We start from the raw sequence: 7,923 nt of genomic DNA on the forward strand, positions 1-7,923 counted from the left end.
TGTTTCATGCATTTGATTCACTACCTCGCTGTGTCCCGTCTGACACACACATGACTAAACCTAACCTTCTTGCTGGTGAGAAATGTCCTAGAGAGTGACTATTGTGGCACAAATGAATTGAACAAAAGTCATAGAGACCTAGTGATCTAGATGTAGGGAGAGTGGGAAGTGTGGCTTTTCACATTCCAGCACCTTCAAAAATCAAGGCAGATAGGATGAAGCTCTAGGATATTAATGCCAGTGCTAAAAACAAGTACAAAGTAGAAACTATGACTATTCAAAGGGGGAAAAGATGCATTTTTCATTCTCTGATCTCTTGAAAAGCTTTAATAAAGTGATAAGAGCAAGAAAAGCTTAGGAACTTTTTTGGCAACTGGAAGAACTTCCAAATTTAGTACTTTATGCTATGTTCCAAACCATTTTTATGAAAATAAGGCAACAAAGTTATCATTTTATCTAAGGGTCAATTTTCCAAATTTATTGTGTAACCAATATAGCTAAATATTTAAAATTAGACATACGATTTTCAGTAATTTGTGTATAATGAGACATTTTGAAAAGTACTGAAAATACATTGTTAACTTAAAGTCTAGTATAGATTCATTTTAGTTTGATTTATTTTCACCAGACATGGTCAACAATCTAAGTAAATCAAGTTTTCTCACACGTTGGTTCTAAAGATTTTAGACATTTGCTCATTCCTTCCACAAAAATCTATTGAGAAAGTACTAGATGTCAGATGTATTCTAGATTCTTAAGATAGACTAGTGAACAGAACAAATAAGGGTTCTCGCCCTCATGATGTTAGATTCTAGTCTTGGTAGAAGAAAGTAAAAACTAGATCAACAAATAAGTAGATTATATACTATATTAGAGGTTTAGCATATTATAGAGAAATTAAAACTAGGGCATGGTAAGGAAGAGCCTTAAACTGTGGGGGAGGCATCTAGATTTTACATAGCTGTTCAAGGTAAGCTTCTTGGAGAGCACCATGTTTGAACAAATCCCAGAAGACTATGAGGGACATAGCCATATGCATGTCCATATGAAGGAGGGGGTCTACTGGATTTGAGGAACAGTATACTGTCCAGCAAGTCACTAATTCAGAGACTAACAGGAGATGATGTTTTAGAGAAAAAAGTGAACTTCATTTTTAAAAAATTAATTTTATTTTAATTATTTTAAAATTAATTTTATTTATCATTATTATTATTTTTAAAAATTACTATAGTGCACATGCACTCACCAGAGAGACAGAGAGAAAAGAGAGAAAGAGAAAGTGACAAAGCAAGCCACCAGGTCCAGGTCTTGAACCACATTTTGTCATGAAGAAATCCAGCACCTTAACTATGCCACTTGCTGGTCCACTGTACTTCATTTTTTATGAGAGTGAAATAAAGTACCATTGAAGAGTTTTTGTCAGAGGAAACACAAAATTTAATCTACCTATAAGATCACTCTGACCTATAAGATCACTCTGGCTCCTATATCAGGATTTAGTTGGGGTGAAGTGGGGTTGGAGGTTAGATGCAGAAACAAAAGGATAAGTTAGGGAGTAAATTTCAGTAATCCAGGTGAAAATTAAACTTGCTAGTAAAACTTGGATGATGTTAATAAAGGTTGTAAGAAATTTTGTTTCTGGATATAGTTTGAAGGTACAACAAGCAGAATTTCATCTCAGAATGGATGAGAAGGAGGTGGGAGAAGCGCTGAGGTGAAGTAGGTGAGAGAAGAGTGGAGACTGTGTCTTGGTCTGATCCCACTGCTATAGCAAAATATCAAAGACTGTGTGAGTTGTCAACAATAGAAATTTATTTCTCACAGTTTGGGAGGTCAGTAAATTCAAACAGTCAGCAGATTTAGTGCTTGGTGAGGGCCTGTTCCTTATAAATGGCACCTTGTTTGGCACCTTGTTTGGTTCCTCTTGTGGAAGGAGGGGTGAAGGGTGTGTCTTTACATATCAGAAGGAAGAAGAGAGTAAACTCATTCCCTCAAGTTCTTTTTTTTTTTTTTTTTTTTTTTTTTGGGGGGGTTTTTTTCTATAGGGTGTGCTTGCCAGACAGACAGAGAGACAGAAAGCGAGAAGTCACCCCCCAGGGGGGATGGCCACATCGCACTCCCTCAATTCCTTCTCCTCCATTTTCTTCTCGGGATCTTGAGCATGCATGCACACGTGCCCAGTGTGAGTTTAAACCACCGGGTCTGGGACTCGAACTGCAGTCGACTACATGGGAGCCCAGCGACATAGCCATTACGCTAACTGCTGGTCCCCCTCAAGTTCTTTTGTAGCATTCTAATCTCAATTGTGATAGCAAGAGTCTTATCATCCACTCACCTCCAAAGGTGCCATATATCATTACTTTGAGAGTTAAGTTAAAACATATGAATTTTGAATGAATACCAATATTCATGCCATAGCGAAGTGACTTACAAGTATTTGGACTAAAACTCATAGCTGGAATTGCCATCACTTGAGCAGAGGAAGTCTGCAAGCATGGAGATGATAGTGGAAGTGAAGGGGTGGACTCCTTTGTTAGACTTCTGAATTTAAGATGTTTATTTAACAAGAAAGTGTAAATCTAGACAAGCGGTTAGATGTATGAGTCTTGAGTTAGAGAGTATAGCATAAGGAGATAAAAAATTATGGACATTTAATATTTAGATAATTTTTAAAGCTAAAGGATTTGATGCACTGAAGCAGTATGTAATGACAGAGAGATAAAAGACCTGGGTCTGAACCGGGGTTCTATAAAGTTCAGAGGTCACAGGGAAAAGGCAGACTCATAGAGTGACCTATAAAACAGGAAGAAAAGCTGGGAACCAGCTGGTTGAAATAATGGTTTCAACTGGAAAGGGAAATCTTAAATAATTTGGACCACTAAGAAATTTTAAAAACTAAAGACAAAAATCAATGATATAAAATAATTACTGATAAAGAGCCAGTAGATGGCGGAGCAGTTATGTCTGCAGACTCCAACATGGCTGACCACATTTCAAGTCCTTGACCTTATGGCTTGAAAATCATACTGGAAGCATATGTGTGCATACCCGAAATCCATAGAGGAGAATGGAAAAGGAATTGTGGTGTGGCCACAATTCACTTTCTTTGTCTTCTCTCTCTGATAAGCACATGTGCCCTAAGGCAAAAAACTCAAAAAAAAAAAAGTATGGTATATTTCTCTAATTTTAGAAACTATAAAAAGGTCCAAATTGAATACCAAAAGGGATAATTAACTAAACATAGTTATGTACAGCCCTTAAAATCTGACAAAAAGTGTAAAGAAATATTGATAAACTCTTGAGACCAGCAGTTAGTGTAATTGCTATGTCGCTGGACTCCCATGTAGTTGACCGAGATTCGTGTCCTGAACCCGGTGGCTTAAAACTCACAATGGGCACATGTGTGTGCGTGCCCGAGATCCCAAGAGTAGAATGGAAGAGAAGGGATTGCAGCATGGCCAACGCCCCTGGGGGGGGTGATTTCTCGCTTTCTGTCTCTCTGTCTCTCTCTGACCCTATAGCAAAAACCTCTCAAAAAAAATATTGATAAACTCTAGAGAGTCAGATGAGGAAATCATTAACTTTGAAGAGGACTGCTTCATCCTATAATGTATTGTAAATGTTATTATGCAAGCATTTTGTCTTACAATAAGGTATTTCTCAAAAATATTAATCCAACTACATTAGAAAGCTAGAAACGAGAAAAGGTTTATTAAAAAATGAGAGTAAAAGTTTGAAAATAAAAATAAATAACATATTATAAAACATATACTAATTTATAATTGCTTAAATAGATAATTACATTATGGTTACTCTTTATACAAATGGAGATTTAACAATCCAAATGAAAATCAGAATCTGTAATTATTCTAGAATAACACGATAGTTAAAAAATGTAGTTTCCGGGAACCAGCAGTTAGCGTAATGGCTATGTCGCTGGACTCCCACGTAGTCGACCGCGGTTCACGTCCGGGACCCGGTGGCTTAAAACTCACGCCGGGCGCGTGAGCGTGCGTGCCCAAGACCCCGAGAGGAGAAGTGAGGAGAAGGTATTGCGGCGTGACCATCCCCCCTGGGGGGTGATTTCTCGCTTTCTGTCTCTATGTCTCTCTCTGTCTGTCTGGCGAGCGCACGCGCCCTACAGTGAAAATCTCTCCAAAAAAAAAAAAAAATGTAGTTTCCAGGGCGGCAAATGGTGTGGTGATTGAGGGTGCTGGACTCTCACATGGAAACCATGGTTCTGGTCCCTCTCTCTCACTCTATACCTCTTTAGTCAAAATTAAAATGGATACATAAAGTTAAATGAAATAATTCTAAAAAAAAAAAAAAACCCTAATTTAAAAAATGTCGTTTCCAAAGCATCATGTTTGAGTGAAGACATTAGACAGCTTACAGAAATTTAAGAAGTGGAACATCAAGTCAGGTCCATAGGATATGCAACCCCATACCATGCATCCAACTTGAGAAGTGTATTATTTCAAATATATAGGATTATTTTCTCAGTAATGCTGATATTGATGATTTACTCATTTATCTCATTTTACTGACTGACAATGAGTATAAAGTTATAGTCACAAGGAGCTAATACTTGGAGAAATATTTTATTTCTTTAGATGTTTTTGTCTTAGGGCACATGAGCTTTCCAGAGACAAAGAGAGACAGAGATAGTGATAGGCAAAGTGAGAAACCACCTGCTAGGATGATGATTATGCCAGAACCTCTTCTCCCTCATTCTCCTCCTGGAATCTTGGCCTTGCATGCACACACACATGGCATGAGCTTTAAGCCACCAGGTCTGGGACTAGAACTATCATCGACCATGTGGGAGTCAGATGACATAACTGCTATGCCTTCTGCTGGTCCCCAGATTCTACCTTTATTAAGTAAACTTGTTGGTGATTGATCATTATATAAAGACTTTCCTCCCTGGAGAGAAATACATATTGAGTAGTGACTAGAATAAGCATTTCGTTTTCTTGGTTTATATTTGTCATGTATCTAATTAAACTTACATTCAAGTTAAGATATTGTTAACTAATGAGTATAGACAAAAGAAGCCAATTCATGAGGGAGTTGATAACAAGTTGATAACATCTGGAAATCAGCATAATCGAGACTTTACCTAAAGATATTTAGATCAGACACTAAAGTGTACAGATGAGCCCATATAACACCAATAAGATAGATTTTGCCTGAGCATGCCTTCTTAGGTATAATGCCATGGATCGATTCTTTGGGTGGGGGTAGCATAGAAGCCTGAAAGATTTACCTAAAATTCCTGTTCTCTACTGGTAAGCCTTCGAAGTACAAATCCTATAGATGGTAGGGCAGGAATTTCTTGTTTATAACATGAGGCATCAATGCATCACCTGCTTTGCCAGCATTCATAAATAAATAGAAAGAAGAGAGGAAAGGAGAAATGGGAAGTAGCAATGGAGATGAGATGATGGAAAGGGAAAACTTTTAGCTTTGAGTTTTAGGAATCTGCTTCAGACAAAATCATATGTGGATGTCATTGATAGGCAGGAATGTATATATATTTTCTGTCTCTATCAGTTAAAATTAGCTGAATTTTCTCTTAAAATGTGTGCATAGGACACTAAAGTTCAGAGGAGCAGTTTTGTTTTACATGTTCTATGAAAACTATACAATAAAATCAAGGGTCCATGTGGCTTTAAATATCATCTTTGTGCTAATAACTTTCAGAGTTATATCTCTATCCCAGACTTCTTGATTAAATGCCAGATTCCAACACTCAACAGTTCACTTAGCATTTTCCTTTATAGAGTTGGTAGGTATTGTAACATTTAATGGTTGATTGGTCTTGTTGTAAATGTACTGTATCTATTTCCAGGGAAATACCATTCTTCCAGGTTTCCAGTCAAAAACTTGAAGTCAAAAATAATAATAATAATAATAGTAACTACAGCTCACAGCTGACTTAAAAGAAGAAAGTCTTTGCTTTTGCTTTCAAGATATGTGTATATATAGAGAGAGAGAAAGAGAGAGAACCTGATCGATTTTTTTTCTCCCACACTCCTAACATCCTGGTCTGAGAGCCATCATCATTCCCTTAGATCACAGTGATAGATTCTAAATGTTTATCCTACTCATCCTCTTGTTCTATTAAATCTACTTTTATCACAACAGTTAAGATTTAATTTAAAACTAGCATCAAATCAGAATATTTCTCTGTTTCAAATCCTGTAATGGCTCCATTTCAGTTAGAATAAAAGGCAAAATCTTGGGACCAGCAGTTAGTGTAATGGCTATGTCGCTGGACTCCCACATATTCAAACACGGTTTGAGTCCCGGACCCGGTGGCTTAAACATGCCGGGCACATGTGCGTACATGACCTAGATCCCAAGAGGAGAATGGAGGAGAAGGGATTGCCGCATGGCCATCCCCCCTGGGGGGTGATTTCTCGCTTTCTGTCTCTCTGTCTCTCTCTGTCTGTCTGGCAAGTGCATGTGCCCTATAGCAAAAACCTCTCCAAAAAAAAAAAAAAAACCAGAGTGGGAAATGGGAGAGGGTGGTAGTGAGAGAATCATGGGAAAGAAGAAGACGCAAAACATTTAAGGGACACAAAATGGAAATAAATCTATTGATTATAAGTTATATGGCAATGTCTTTGACTGCACCAATATGCAATGTATTAAGAATGGGAAAATCCATTTGCTATGCTGTAATGATACACAGTGATTGAGTGTAAAATATAAACATATAAATTAAAAATTAGTCACTAGTTACAGAAGAGATGAACTAATGTGCTTTTCTTACTTATAAAACATTCAATCTTGAGATGGAGATAAAAAATAAGGTAAGTCAATTCATAATTATACAAAAATAATTATACTTTTGATCATTGTTATGAAGAAAATGAAAATGTTGGAATGAGAATATTGGCAGGAGTTTAAGAATCTTTGAGTAGAGTAGTGGAGGAAGACTTCTTAGGAAATTACACTTTATCTGGTCATGGGTTAAGACTTAGGACCAAAAGAAAAAACAAATCAGAGGGAGATCAGAAGATGGCCTAGAAGTCACATTCCAAGACTCCCATACTGCAAAACACAGTTTGAGTCACAGACACAGTGGCTTGAAACTCATGTACTCAGATGCATATGTATTAGAGCCCAAGATCTTGGGAAGAGAAGGAATTGCACCATGACCATCCCCTGAGGGGGGTGAGCTCTCACTTTTCCTCTCATTCTTTCTCTCTCCCCCTGGTGAGCACACATGCCCTAAGACAAAAATATCTACAAAAGAGAGAGAGAGAGAAACAGAGGAACAGATATATGAGAAGAAAGGGGACTCATTTTCAGAGAGGGAGATGAACCGTCATGGAAGTAAGAAAAGACTTTCATTGCTCTGGGGCAGAAGAAAAAAAAACAGGGCTGATGCATGTAAAGATGAGGAACTCAGTAAGTGTTTGGAGTGGCCAGTAGGCGGTATGGTGACTAAGGCACTGGACTTCTTGACTGAGCATAGTTTAAGTCCAAGACCTAGTGGCTTGCGTTCTCTCTCTCTCTCTGGTGAGTATATGTGCCCTATAGCAAATTTAAAATAATAATAATCAATAAAATTAAATAAATAATTATTTGTTTTACAAAGTGTTGGGAGAGATGAAGGCACTGGCAAGATAAAAAAGAAAATTCTATGACAAGTCAAAAGGTTCTAAGAGAATGAGAAACCAAGGACGGGTAACAATGTGAAAGTATCATAATCTTCACATTATAAATACTCAGATCATAAAGCAGATTAATATTTTTGAAGGTCCCATTGACTGCCAATGGAGAATGAACTTTATGTTTTTGTTTTGTTTTGTTCTTTGGAGAGGTTTTTGCTATAGGGTGTGTGCGCTCGCCAGACAAACAGAGAAAGACAGAGAGACAGAAAGCGAGAAATCACCCCCCAGGGGGATG

The sequence above is a fragment of the Tupaia chinensis genome, unplaced genomic scaffold (genome assembly GCF_000334495.1).
Source record: "Tupaia chinensis unplaced genomic scaffold, TupChi_1.0 Scaffold148617_1, whole genome shotgun sequence".
Taxonomy (NCBI): Eukaryota; Metazoa; Chordata; class Mammalia; order Scandentia; family Tupaiidae; genus Tupaia; species Tupaia belangeri.